General features: G+C 39.3%; 1 protein-coding gene across 6 annotated transcripts in view; it reads left to right on the top strand.

The window, feature by feature from the left end:
- Positions 1-14,663, top strand: part of Cald1 (caldesmon 1) — a 202,572-nt gene that overhangs the window by 16,578 nt on the left and 171,331 nt on the right. The window contains exon 1 of one of the 6 annotated variants that reach the window (XM_047560467.1): positions 11,468-11,714. The exons of 1 other annotated variant lie outside the window; for it this stretch is intronic. The gene's annotated coding sequence lies outside the window, so the exon portion shown is untranslated. Of the gene's footprint in view, positions 1-11,467; positions 11,715-14,663 lie in introns of those variants that run through there. 4 more of the 6 variants (XM_047560464.1, XM_047560469.1, XM_047560472.1 and 1 more) reach the window with 4 other exon arrangements.

Raw genomic sequence — 14,663 nt, 5'->3', positions numbered from 1 at the left:
TTTATGTGTATCATTTTATCCTATGTCCATTTTTAAATTGATCTCTCTCTCTCTGTCGCTCTCTCTCTCTCTCAATTGATTTATAGGAATTCTTTCATAGCCTAAATTTGAATCCTTTGTTTTATACACTGAAAACTTTCTCTTGACTGGTCCTTTCACTTTATATATTGTGACTGTTGTTGAATAAGAATGTTCACATCTCGATGTAACCAATTCTTTTCTCTTATTTAATTCTTACTTAATATTTATAAATATTAGGGTTTTTTTTTTTTTTCTTTGTAAAAAACGCTCCCACATCTAGGTGGCCTGTGACCAGCGATGTTTATTCCTTGTTCCCTTCCCACAAGGCCTGGGTACACAGTGACTGAGCGGGTCTTGGCGGGGCTCTCTGGCCCAGCCCGGCTCCATCCGTCTTGCCTTCCCGTTCTGGAGACCAAGCCGCAGAGCAGCCACCGTCTGGGGTGGATTAGTTTCTGTGCTGCTGTCACAAATTAACACAACCGGGTGGTTTAAACAACAGGCATTTATTCTCTTGCAGTTCTGGAGGCCTGGAGTCCAACATCCAAGTGTCAACAGGGCTGCTGGCTTTTTCTGGAGGCTACCAGGGAGAATCTGTCCCTTGTCTCTCGCTTAGCTTCTGCTGGTCACTGGCAATCCTGAGCTTGCAGCGAGTTACTCTAAGCTCCACCCCCACCTTCCCTTCCCTTTCTCCTCTGCCTTGGTGTCTCAGAACTCCCTCTTGTCCTCATAAGGGCCCTTGTCATTAGATTAGAATCCACTTCCTTCAGAGTCTGATCTTATCCTGATCATTCATGTAATTACATCTGCAGAGACTCTATTTCCACAGAAGCTCACATTCGCAGGTTCTGGATGAACGTGCCATTAGCAGGGAGGACCATTAGCCCACCACGCTGGACATGCCATCGTGGCGAAGTGCAGGTGCTCAAGGCAAAGGTCTCTCCAAGCCTCCCCCTTGGACGGGCACGCCATCACTTTTGGCCACATCGTGCCCCACAGAGCAAATCGCATGTTCAAGGTCACCAATCGAAAGCACTGTAAAGACACCTGGCAAAGAACAGGAATGTTTAAGCCTGTTAACAGAGGAAGTAAATAGCAGATTCTAATAATCCAGTATGTCACAAGCAACATTATTTTAAAGGTCGAATAATGTTGTATGGCTTTTTTGCAAAAAGCAAGCACCCTGCAAGACACCCATTCCTAGAACTGATCCTCCTCCTAAGCCTGGCTCTCAACTTCTTCTCAGTCTTCTTTTCTGGGGCTCTACATGTTAGGGTGCCAGTTCGCACACCCCTGCTCCTATGCTTTGCCCTCGCTGGAAACTTTTTCCTGGTCAGGGGACTATGGACCGTGACCACTCTCCGGCATACACTCAGGCTCCGCCCTTCCCTGCACGCCAGAGCTGGGTACCACCCCCTTGGGTGACTCAGAGTCTTCTTATATGCCTGAATCTGTTGAAGATGGTCTCTGCCCCTCCCCCAGTGGTCCCGTGTCATTGGAGAGCCGATCGTTCACTCTGCTCTCTTCAGGTCATAATAAAGACATTTCTGTCTCCTCTCCTTTTTCACATCCCTCATCCAAACCCTCGGTGAATCTTGACGTGTTCAAAATTCAATCCTTTCTCAGCAGCCCCCACTTCTAAGGCCCCAGCCCAAGTCTGTGCCTCTTGCCCATGAGGAGACAAGAACTTTCTTCTGCTTCTCCTCTTGCAATTTTGTCACTTAGTTTTTGCTGGGGAGTCAAAGTGATTTTTTTTTTTCCAGCCTCAAAATCTTGCAATGATTTTCCATCATATAACAGAACCGGAAGTCCTGGCCGTGACCCTCAGGCTCTGGGTGAACTGAGCTGGCTGCTGTCTACACCCCTCCCCCAAGTCCTCTGTTCTGTCATATGCACGTGTGGTTCCTGCCTCCGGGACCCTTTTCCTTCGTATATTCTCTGTCCATTCCTCCATCCTATTCATATTTTTATTGAAAAACTTCTCTTAAAAAGACTTATTAGTTTCTTTCTATCCCTTTATTCTTTTCTTAGAGCACTTTCCCCAGCCTGGCCTTATGTATTATTAGATTAGTTAATATGTTTGTCTGTCTCCCACCATCAGAATGAATTTAATTCATAGCACCCAGAATAGACCTTGGCATGTGGTAGAAACTCATCATTTTTTTCAGCGAATGAATGAATGAATGAACTGCTTTGTTGTTCTTTTAGGTAGTAACTCCCATATTCTCAAAGCACATCATAAGTCTGCTGTTTATTAAAGTTCAACTGTAGACATTATCTGTTGATATCCTACTAAGCAAAATGAGGGGTTAGCACGCTTATCCACCCAGATCCTGCAGACCCGCTCTTGCCTGTCAACCTGTGAACCTTGATCACATCATTCGTGTTTGGGTAAAATCAGTTGATGATTGTGTTAATTTTTCTCCTGTTGAATTATAGCACCCAATGATCGCTTTCCATTTCTTGTACAAATGCTTTGTCTTTTTGTAATTATGATGACCGTAGTCTTACATTTACTTATTTTCTTTCATGAAAGAATCTATTGGTGTGTTTATTGAGTTGGTTTTTCCTTAAAACACCCCTCTGGAGCCCTTTGCTCCAATGTCCACTAATTGCTTCCTCAACCGGTTATACAGCTACCGTCCTGGGATTTTCTTTCGCCACAATTGCACAGCTACCTCTCACCTCTATCCTGGGTTTGCATCCTCTATTTCCTGGTCCTTGTCTTCATTCTAGGTTTCTAGCTTCCACTTCAACATATTTTTTTTCCTCCTGGGATGGAGGTTAGCCTCAAAAACTTGGTAACGTCAGGAAGAAATATATTTGTCTTCGTTTATTTTCTGTTGCTATAAGAGAATACCTGAGATGGAGTAAATTACAAAGAAAAAAGGTTTACTTAGCTCACAATTCTGGATGCTGAGAAGTCCAAAAGCACAGTGTAGGCAGCTGGTCAGAGCTGTCTTACTGCATCATAGCATGGTGGAGGGCTGGGTGGCATGGTGACACAGAGTAAGCGTATTAACTCAGGTCTCTTCTTCTTATGAAGCTGCTAATGCCATCATGAGGGCCCTAGCCTTATGGCCTCATCTACTTCTAATTACTTTCCAAGGCCCCTATCTCTAAATACCATGAATTTGGGGGTGAAATGTCCAACACATGCACTTTTGGAGATACACAAACCACAGCAATGTTTTCATTCATTGCCCTGGCCCAGGGGGCCCTTTGACACAGGAAGTTTTTGTCTTTAGTTTTGATAAAACTTACTATTTCCTTTAGCAATTTTTTTTTTTTTTTTTTTTTTTTTTTTTTTTTTTTTTTGCGGTACTGGGGATCGAACTCAGGGCCTTGTGCTTGCGAGACAAGCACTCTACCAGCTGAGCTATCTCCCCAGCCCCCTTTAGCAATTTTCTTCTCACTATTTCTTCTATACTCTTTTCCAGGAACATTTTTTAATCTTTATTCTCCTTTTTCCATCTTGTCTTTTTCTTCTGTTTTTCTGTAAGATTTTTCTAAACTTTATCTTTCATTTCTTGAATTGAGTGTTTATGAAATTCTGTCATGTTTTTCATTTGCAAGAGTTATTTCCTGTTCTCTAGAAGTGTCTTATTTAAAAGTAGCATACTATAGTGACACAGCCACATCCGTGTTTATAGCGGCTCAACTCACAATAGTCAAGCTATATATAGAAACAACCTAGGTGTCCTTCAAAGGCTGAATGGATAAAGAAAATGTGGTACATATACACAATGGAAGATTACTCAGGCATAAATAATGAAATAATGGCATTTGCAGGTAAATGGATGGAACTAGAGAATATCACAGGAAGTGAAATGAGACAAAACCAAAGGCTGAATGTTCTCTCTGATTTGTGGATGTTAACCCAAAACAAAGGAGGTGGGAATAATAGAAATAGATTGAACTAGACAAAGCGTAACAAAGGGAAGGGAGCGGGGAGGGGAATAGGAAAGACAGTAGAATTAATTGGTCATAACTCCCTAGCCTTGTGTTTGTACATACGACCAGGGTAACTCTACATCATGTACGGCCACAAGAGTGGAAACCTAATGGAATAAGTTATACTTGTATATTCTGCCAAAATACATTCTACTGTCATGCTTAACTAAAAATAAAAAAATAAAAGTGTCTCATCTTTAAAAAATATTTTTATTTTTAATCAGCACATAGTAATTGTACTTATTTATAGGTTACCGTTTAACACCTCAATACGTGAATACAAATACAAAAATCAGATCAGGGTAATTGGCATGTCTATCACCTCATATCTTTGTGCTGAGAACATTCAAAATGTTTCTACTAGCTATTTTGAAATATTCAATTAATTGTTGTCATTCATAGTTATTTCTCTGTGTTATAAAAGATTAGAAGTTACCTCCACCAATTGCACTTCTGAACCCATTAATCTTCCTCTCTCCACCCCTCCATCCTCTATCCTTCTAGAACCTGTAACCGCTCTTATTTTCTTCTTCCCTGAAATGATGAAATCAGTTTTGAGCTTCCACATGTTAGGAAGAACATGCAGTATTTGTCTTTATGTACCTGGCTTATTTCACTTAACGTAATTTCCTCCAGGTCCATTCATGTTGCTGCAAATGGCAGGATTTCATTCTTCTTTGTGGCCAAATAGTATTCATTGTGTATATACCACATTCTCTTTATCCTTTCATCAGCTGGTGGACACAGGTTGACCCCATGTCTTGCCTATTGATTGTAAATAGTGCTACATAGGAGTGCACTATGCCTCTTCAGCACAATGTTTTCCATTGGATAAAAACCCAATAGTGGGATTGCTGCATTATATGGTAGTTCTACTTCTAGTTTTTTGTAGTTATTGCTTCTACATAATTGATTGTAACCTTACCATTAATAGCATGTCCACCCTTTCCCCTCTGAGTTTAATACCTCTGCAATTATTTGCTGTTTTCCATAGTGGCTGTACTAATTTGCATTCCCACCAACAGTATAGGAGTAGTCCTCTGAAATTGCCTTTTTTAAAAGCAGTTCCAGTTTTAGAACGCTGCCTGGTTGAGAGAGGGCATTCACCTGGTGGTCGAGGTGAGGAAGCTACCTGGATTGCTCACAGTGCCCTATTTGATTTTCAACCAAGCCTGTTCTCTGCTCCACCCTACACCTTCAGAGCTCCCCAGGGCTTCCAAATCCTGGGCTTTTCCTGATTCTCATGTTCGAATCAGCATCTTCTAACTAGTTGACTTCCAATCCACATGCCAGATTTTATTTTCTCAGCTCTGTTCAGTCAATTACCAACGCTCCGATCATTTCCCATATTCCAGAATTTGGCTGACATCTGGACTCCCATTGATTCTTTTCCAAGACTCTTTGCCTCCTAGGACTTGTTTATGACTTTTATGTCTTTGCTATCATTTTGTTTTAGAGAAGAAACAGAAATAAGCGTTGCTTTTTTTATCTCCCATGTTTAATCGTGTCCTCAGACTTATCAGTCTTTGCATTTCTAAGTTCTGCTTTTCATGTTCCCTATCCTATGATAAAAATATTTACCCACAATTTTTCTAAGTTTTGTTTTCCATGATTCCTAGTTTTAGTGTGAAGCAGGACTTGTGCATTAAAGTTGACCATTTGTAACCTGACCATTAATAGACTAGTTCATCCTTTTCCCTCTGATTTTAGAGGCTTTACTGCTATTTAACATTTTTTCCATCTGTGCTTGGGTCTACTTCTAGGTTTATCTTAATTAGAACTGATCTATGAAATTTTAGATCTAAAATTTAGATCTTTACTTTTCTGTATGTACTATTACTTTGTCAATTTCTACAAAATATACATCAATTGGGAATGAGAGAATAATGGGGTACTTTAAAATATGTAGAAGGAACTGAGAGGGAGGGGTATGAAAAATGGTGGAATGAGACAGACATCATTACTCTATGTACATGTATGATTACACGAATGGTATGAATCTACATCATATACAATCATAGAAACGAAATTATATACCCCATTTGTGTACAATGAATCAAAATGCAGTCTGTAAAAAATTAAAAGCTAAATAAAAATTTAAAAAAAGAAACAAACCAGACCCCCCCCCCCAAAAATATATATATATATCTCAACTGGGAATTTTTTTACTTTTAAATTTTTTTATTTTTTACAGACTGCATTTTGATTGATTGTTCACAAATGGGGTACATCATTTCGTTTCTATGGTTGTGCACGATGTAGATTCATACCATTTGTGTAATCATACATGTACATAGAGTAATGATGTCTGTCTCATTCCACTACTTTTCATACCCCCCTCCCTCTCATTTCCCTCTATGTAACCTAAAGTTCCTCCATTCTTATCTCACTCCCCCACCCCTGACCCCCATTATATATCAAGAAACTGTGGTATATATACACAATGGAATATTATTCAACCATAAAGAAGAATAATATTATGGCATTTGCAGATAAATGGATGGAACTGGAGAATATCATGCTAACTGAAATAAGTCAATTCCAAAAAACCAAAGGCTGAGGGTTTTTCCCGATAAGTGGGAATTTTAATTGGAAAAAAATTTAGATTACTTTGAGGAGAATTTCTATTTTTAAAATTTGGAGGTTTGCCATTCATGAAAATATATACTTCACTATTCATTTGGATCTTTCATGACCTTAACTCAGGTTTAGTAACTTTTTACATGTATTTTATTACATTTATTTCTAGACAATGTACTTCTTGTTGTTATTATGAATAATATATTTTTCTATTATATTAAAAATTAGAACTGGCTAGTCACAGGGACTCTGGATTTTTGCATACTGAACTTGAATTTCCAACAATCTTGCTAAGATCTTTTGTTGGTTCCAATACAGTTATAGATTCTCTTAAATTTTCTATGTAAAGATCATATCATAGCAAATAAAAGCATTTATTTTTCTTCCTAATCCCAGTGACTCTATTTTCTACTTCTTTGTCTTGGTTAGGGCTCCAGCACATTTTCTAATTGTATCAGAGGGTTGTTATCCTTGTTTTCTTTATTGGTTATAATGAAAATAATTTTAACACTTCATCAATGAGCATGATGTTTGTTATAGATTTCTAGTAAATGTTTCTCATTTTGTTAATAAAGATTCTCTTCCTAGTTACCAAGAGATTTTTTTCTACAAGTAATTATAAATTTTACCAAATATTATTCTTTATCTATTGAGATGATCTTCCTCTTTTCTCTTTTACTGTTTTTTTTTAAACTGCTAATATTGTATATTATAATCAACAGATTTTCAGATTTTGAACCATTTCTGCATTGGTCTTTTTTTTATACTGTTGGATTCAATTTGCTAATTTTTAAAAATTTAGGCTCATGTGCATTTAGTCTAAACTTCTGTGTATGTACTTTGTGATCCAATTTTCATATCAGGATTCCTTTTTAAAAATTGGTTCATTTTAGTTATATATGACAGTAGAATCCATGTTGACATAATTATAAAAGCTTGGACTATATCTTATTCTAATTTAGGCTTCAGTACCTCCCCTCTCCCTCCCCACTGACCCCTGGTCTCTTCTCTCTACTCTACTGATCGTTCTGCCATTTACCCATAGTTATTTTTTTAAATTAATTTCTTGTTCATATCAGGAGTCTACCAGTTTGCTTTTATTGTTTTAGCAGCTTGGGTGTCTAAAAGATTTCATTGGACTAAAAGAATGTGGGGAGGGATTTCTGCTACCTTTTAATAGTTTCAAATCCTTGCTATTCAATGAAGTCAATATTTTCAAGCAAGTAGATATTTCATGGACTAAATGAAATGATTCTAATGAAGTGATTCTAATTTTCCCAAATTAACACACAAACAAAATGCAATTGCTGAACATTAACTTATATGATACCAAATGCTCAGAACCAAAAAAATACAATGGATCATCCAGATGTTTCCCAATGTGTCTTTAGATTTATTATAGTTTGATTAGGTGGATTTATCCTATGATAGACAAGCTGTTCTTTTCTGGGATGATCCATGCGGGAAATACATTCCACAGGAATTTCCTACATAAATCCTATGTATTTTTAGTTCGGTTTATAAATGACCACTGGAAAAAGTAAATACTATGAAAGTAAAGTTTCCCATGGCAGCAACTGGCAGAGATTGGGCAACATATATATTTTTTTGTTTTCCTTTCTTTTTAAAAAATTTTGGATTGTTTTTTAAAAAAGCAGGAAGGCAAAGAAGAATTTTCTTTTTCTTTTCTTTTCTTTTTTTTTTTTTTGGCCAAGTCTTCTGTTTGTTTCTACTTTTTTTTCATTATGTTTTTTTTGACCATGATAAATACTTAAAAAATAATTTTTCATACATGTATATAAGGTAATAATGTCTGTCTCATTCCACTGTCCTTTGCATCCCCTCTGCCCCCCACCCCACATTCCCCTCTGCATAATCTAAAGTTCCTTCATTCTTCCTTACCTACCTCCCACTATGGATCAGCATCCGCTTATCAGAGAAAACATTCAGCCTTTGGTTTTTGGGGATTGGCTTATTTCACTTAGCATGATATTCTCTAGTTCCATCCATTTACCTGCAAATGCAATAATTTCATTCTAAAGAAGGCATTTTCTAATACTACGGTATTTATTACATGGAATGCGTTGACTTTTTCTTCCAATCTATAGCTCTTCCACACTAAGTCCACTTTTGAACACATAATAAAGGCGTTGTAATCGCTCACCCACTATATGCTGTATGTTATGTATCCAAATTTATCTAGGGAAACACTTCTTTTTTTCCAAAGGCCCAATCCAAAAATATTTAGCCATTTATCTTCTAAAAACCATGCAAAATGCATGTCCCTTGCATGTTTCCTGTTGATAACAGTTTCCCCGTCTGTAGTACAACTTTTCTTTCCTCTGGAAAGCTGGTACTTATTTTATTCATTGATTGCAAAATTGTGCCCTGATGCTGTTCAACCAAAGGACATTTCCTCATACAAGTGAGGAGAGTATATAGCTCGGGCTATAATCAGCTGCAGCAATGGAAAAGAGCACTTTTGAACAGGACTCCTTGAGTTACAGGCGACGCTGCCTAGAGACCACACTGTCAGAACATCTCTGGACAGAGGTCACATCTTTACACAGGCCTCACTCATGAAATTGTTTTCAGAACTCGCTGAGATCTGCCCTACGAAGTCTCCAAGCTCGGCCGTTCACCACACTACAAAGTATTATTCTCTCTTTACAACCTGTCCAGATATGGGATGTGCTCAGCTGTAAAACTGGCTGTGTTCCTCCAAAAGTTTATTTTCAAATCATTTATTTGGAATCAGAAAACATTTTCCCATAGGAACCATTTTATTCCATAGATGCCTGGTTGAGTTACAGTGAATTTGAAATGTAACTCTGACTATACTATTCCCACCAACAAATTATTTATTCAGCTTCTCTGGGAAAGGGCATTCTGATTCCAACTTAGGGTGCCTGAAGCCTACCTCTCCCTCTTCCCAGTGGCCTTTGCGGTAGCTTTTTTGGGCTCTTTTCTGCAGCGGTAATTGGGAAGGGGGGGGAGTAAACAGCTTTCCTAAGAAAGATGAATGTTGGGGCAGTGGTGGGCACACCTGTGATCCCAGCAGCTCAGGAGGCTGAGACAGGAGGATCACAAGTTCAAGGCCAGCCTCAGCAACTTAGCAAGACCCTGTCTTAAAATAAAAAGGGCTGGGGATGTAGCTCAGAGGTAGTTATGGTTTGGATAAGAGGTGTCCCCCAAAAGCTCATGTGTGAGTCAATGCAAGAAGGTTTAGAGGAGAAATTATTGGGTTATGAGAACCTTAACCCAATCAGTGGATTAATCCCATGAAGGGATTAACTGAGTGGTAACTAAAGGCAGGTAGGGTGTGACTGGAAGAGGTGGGTCCCTGGGGGCATGCCTTTGAGGCACGTATGTGGTGAGCTGAATTTAGCTCTCTGCTTCCTGCTCATCCTGTGAGCTGCTTCCCTCCACCACACTCTTCCACCGTGAGGTTCTGCTTCACCTTGAGCTCTGGGAATGGAGCCAGCTGTCTAGACTGAACCCTCTGAAACCATGAGTCCCCAAATAAACTTTTCCTCCTTAAAATTATTCTTGTCAGATCTTTTATTCACAGCAAAAAGCTGACTAAGCACCTCTGGGTTCAATCTCAATCCCTGGTACAAAAAAAAAAAAAAAAAAAGGATGAGTTTATAGAGTCTATATAGATATTTCTGGATAACTTCATAATGGCCGCAGGACTGAAGGAGGAAGCCACCCATGAGAACCAACTTCTTCAGAATGTTCTTATTCATAAAGGGCAGGGGCTTTTCCTAAATAGAGATCATTTCTAACTCAGATCTTCATGAATAGGGAAAGACTTTAAAAAAAAAAAAAAAAAAACCTTCAATTTTTGAAGACCAAACTTCCGGACTTATAGCCAGGGGAATTATTTAAAACTTCATCAGTGATGAATCACTGTCCAAACACATAGAAATAATGAGACATATAGTTTGCATCTATCCCTGGACCTGCAAAATAGTAGGTACTCCAAAAAATTATTTTTTATTGAATTAAGTACTAAAAAGTACCAGACCACAATTGAATGCATGTGTGGCTTGGTTAACTGCATTCTAATTGAGCATCTCCTAATTCTGACTTTCCCATAGCACACACTCTGAAGAAGTTACTGGAACATCAGTCTCACCTGGGAACATTTGCGTCCTTCTACACAAAGCAGGTGCTGGTCTCTTCATGCCCTCTCTGTTCCATATCAACTTCTAGCACTATCTCCCCGCTGCCAAGACAGGAAATAAAGAGGCATGGTGGGGGTAGTTGCTGTGACAAACCAAGTACGTGATTCAACCCTTAGGACCCCACAGGGCAGAGTTTCTAGCACAAGGTTTATTCCGGCTGTCGTTGCTGCTAAAAAAGACCAATGCACATTTTTTTTTTTGGTCAGTTGTTTTTATAACACATGTAGACATATTTTGGGGGGCTGCGCCTCTTCCAGGCTACAATTTAGCCTGCACAGCAGACCTGGGTCTTGTCTATTTCAGGTTTTCAAATTGCACGACAATTTAAATTCATTTCTGTACTTGGAACGCCTTTGAGAAGAAATACACGATGAAGGCGCCCTCCTCTAAAAAGCCTTCCCCTCTCCCAGCCCCCATCCACATATCTGCTAATTTTCATTTTATAGACGGCTTGCTTTTTAAAGCTCCATTTGTGTTCTACAAGACAGCCTCTTTCTCCAAGATTAACATTTCTTATGATTGCTCCTGACAATGGATCCACTTCCAGAGGCCCTGCTAAGGATAACCAAAAAAGGGCATGGAGCAGGCTGGTTTTGGCAGCCTGCTCGGCGTTTCAGAGCTTTTTAGGTCTTGGTTTTTCTGATGAGTGATTTCCTGAGCATGCCTGGGGAATGACAGGCATCTGCACAGGCCCACGGCATCACCTTGGCCGGAGTGTCGTCATTGGCTGCCTATTAGAAAAGCTACAGGACAATGCATACCACTGACTGCCGGCTGTAAACATAGGGGTATGTGTTCACTTAGCGTGGACTTCTGGGAGGGGCCAAGGAAGGGCGGTCTGCAGTTTTATTGAATAGAGCAGTGTGCATTCGGCTGCCTGCCCGCCCGCTCGCTCCCTTGCTGTGCTCCTGCTTAAAGGGATCAGCCCTTCCTTTCCCACGGAGTCCTGGGGAAGAGACTTCAGCCGAAGAGGTAAGGCACGGGGCCTTTCTCTTTTCTTTTACCTAGAAGCTGGGGACTTTCTTTGGGTTTCAGTCAACATTCCCGGCCAAGGTAGCCAGATATACAAGATCGTTCAAGGCAATAGACCATGTAAATTCCCGGAGCCAGACTGGGCTTCACCACCCTGCAGATGTTCCCAGAAGGCACACAGGATGAAATTTCAAGTTTTGTTTCTAGAGTTGGGACAAGAGGAGAGATCACATAGTGACTTGTATCAGGGAGCACTGGTGACTTAGCTTCAGATGTCCTTTTGTTCAGGAGAGGGACGTGAGTTTGTACCTGATGACCACAGACCAGGGTTAGCAGGCGGGTTATGCCCCTCAGCAGCTTCTTCTGCATCTTTTATTATCAGACATTTAAAGGAGTTTTACTTTAAAAGTAAGAACAACAACTTTTTAGGTTGGTGAGAAGCCAAAAAGTGATTTTTTTGTTTTGTTTTGTTGTTTAACCAAATCCATTTCTATGTTACTCTGCAAACATATTTAAAAACTGAACTTTGGAACTGGAAAAAATATAAGGTCAGAGAGTTCTAGCACTAGTGATGGTTGAGTTAATGTCACTGATCTGATATTTACTAAGACAGAGGATGCCTACCATGATCCTATAAAACCTGAAAATGAGAGTATGCATGTGCTAGTGGGTGTGTGTTGAGAAATCATAGTTAACCAAACTATTTCTCAAGAAATCTCATTTTTCTTTTTGAAAGTATGCCTGAATATGCCTGGAGAATTTGGGGGTGGGGGAGGATGGAAATGTGTTCCAGAAAGGAAGGAGACAAGCTTTTATTTCAAGATAGACGTATTTGGGCATCTTAAATAGAAGTACAGGCAGCTAGTTGGTAGTTGTCTGTAATTCCTTTTAGAAAGAACTGATTGTAAAGGGCAGGGGAATTTTAGTGCTGTGGCAATACAGGGTCCAAAAAAGTGGATAAGAACAAAGTACTTGGTCTTCATAGATTCCGTCTGTTAACAAGGCTATGCAGATGAACTTGTAAACTGAAATAGCAAAATCCTTCTTGTGTGTTTGGCAAAATCAGACATGTGTGGCTAGATCTTAAGTGAAGACTAGGTGCTATGTGGAAAGAAGGGCAAGTCTGATAAAATTTTAATAACACAGATATGAAAGGCTATCACTCTAGATGACAGATTCCATTTGATTTTATTCCATGCAGTATGGTGGTTTGGGGTTGAGATACTTTAATCTTTTCTCTTTGTATTTAGAAATTAGGGATAATTTCTTGAGAATGTCTCTCTCTGCTTCTAGAAGTGATATATGAGAACAAAATTCCCCATGAATTTCTTTCCCTGGAATAGTTCTGAGTAAGTGTGAGAGGAAGGCTGCAGGCGAAAACTACAGTTTGATTATTGTCCTTCCCTCCAAGAGATCAAGTTCCAAACTATTTTCACAGTGTTTTTAATGTCAATCAAAATATGGAGAGCAATTTTTTTCAACTATTCTCTAAACCATGTAGGGAATGCAGTTTGGAAGGAAATCCATAATCTTGGGATTTGAAGATAAATTCCATTTTGAAACCAACATCTTTGAATCCCCAAAAGTTCAGTCTTTCTATGACCACTCTTTCCCATCCTCCTCTTGTGCATCCCACCTCTAACAACCATAAAAACACAATTTTTTTTTTGAAATAACATTGTGCATGTTCTACTATAGATTGAAGTGAGGGAATTTTAGTTCCTGTTGAACTCTAAGCACTTGTGTGTGTGTATCTTATTTTGCTGTTCAGTATTAACTATAATACATCTCCTCAAATAGGGAGGTAAACAGACTCAATAAAACCACACGGTGAAAACTTTCATTCTGTGAAAATCACTTAATAAAGAGAAATATAGTGGCAAAATTCTGGAACAAAATCTCACTAAAAGAGTTGTGATCTTAGGACACATGAGTAATGTACAATGGATTGGTTCATAGGTAAAGCATATGGTTGTTTCCATTGTTCAAAGTCAATAGAATGTGCAATTTAAATTAAAAAAATTTGACATGATTTTTGCATTAGGGAGAGAAGGAAAGCCATATTCAAAGGATTTAAATGAGATACATGAGAGCATTTCCTGACAGTAGGGCCATTAACAATTCTGGTTGACTCCTGTGACTGTCCGAAAGAGTTCCTGCTCTCTGCAGGTGGAATAGGTTGGTCCTGTGACATGCCATAGAAAGTTCCAGAATCTAGCTTGGGTATTTTCTGTTCCGATGAATAAAATGCGCTTCAGTAGGCCTTTTTAAAAAGACATGTAGTTGTCTCCAGTTGTCATTTTCATGGTAGCATGATAACCAGTTAGTCACTCTTTTAAGAAGACAGAAAAGTGACTTAGAGATGGGTCTGAAAGAGGATTTGATAGTTTCCCATCTGCCTGTTGTCTGTCACATGGCTAGGAAATGTGGTGGGGTGAGGCCATGGGGCGGGGCTGGGACAGAGAAAATGCTGATGAAGAGGAATGCAAATAGCATGGTAGACTAAGGAGGAGGTTAGAAAGATACTGCCAAAGAATTTTTAGATTTTCAAAAGGGGTTTTCTGGGTAAAATCTCTCAGATCCTGAAAATAGAACCATTAGCTTCTTAACAGAAAGTCCTTCATCTGTCAAGTTAACCCAGATGCCCATCGATTCTGAGTGCTGGGTAATTTAAAGAGAGGCTTTTAGTTCAGGCTTACCTCATGAGCACCAAGATGAGACTCCTTTTCTAGTTTTGAAATAACCCTGACCTTTGAAGGCCAATTCTTTGGCCTTATCTGCAGAATGGATCCAGTAGTGATTAGGATCTCCAAGTGAGATGAGGCCTTTGCTCTTCTTCCCTGTAGGCTACGTACACTGAACTGCCTTCAGTTGAGTCCTCTGAGCACTATGCTCATCCTGGCTGGTATCTGCCACCTCTTACCTAGTATCTTTAATTATTTCCTCCTT

Source organism: Sciurus carolinensis, chromosome 8 (assembly GCF_902686445.1).
Source record: "Sciurus carolinensis chromosome 8, mSciCar1.2, whole genome shotgun sequence".
NCBI classification, from domain to species: domain Eukaryota; kingdom Metazoa; phylum Chordata; class Mammalia; order Rodentia; family Sciuridae; genus Sciurus; species Sciurus carolinensis.
This window is presented reverse-complemented; position numbering and strand designations above follow the sequence as displayed.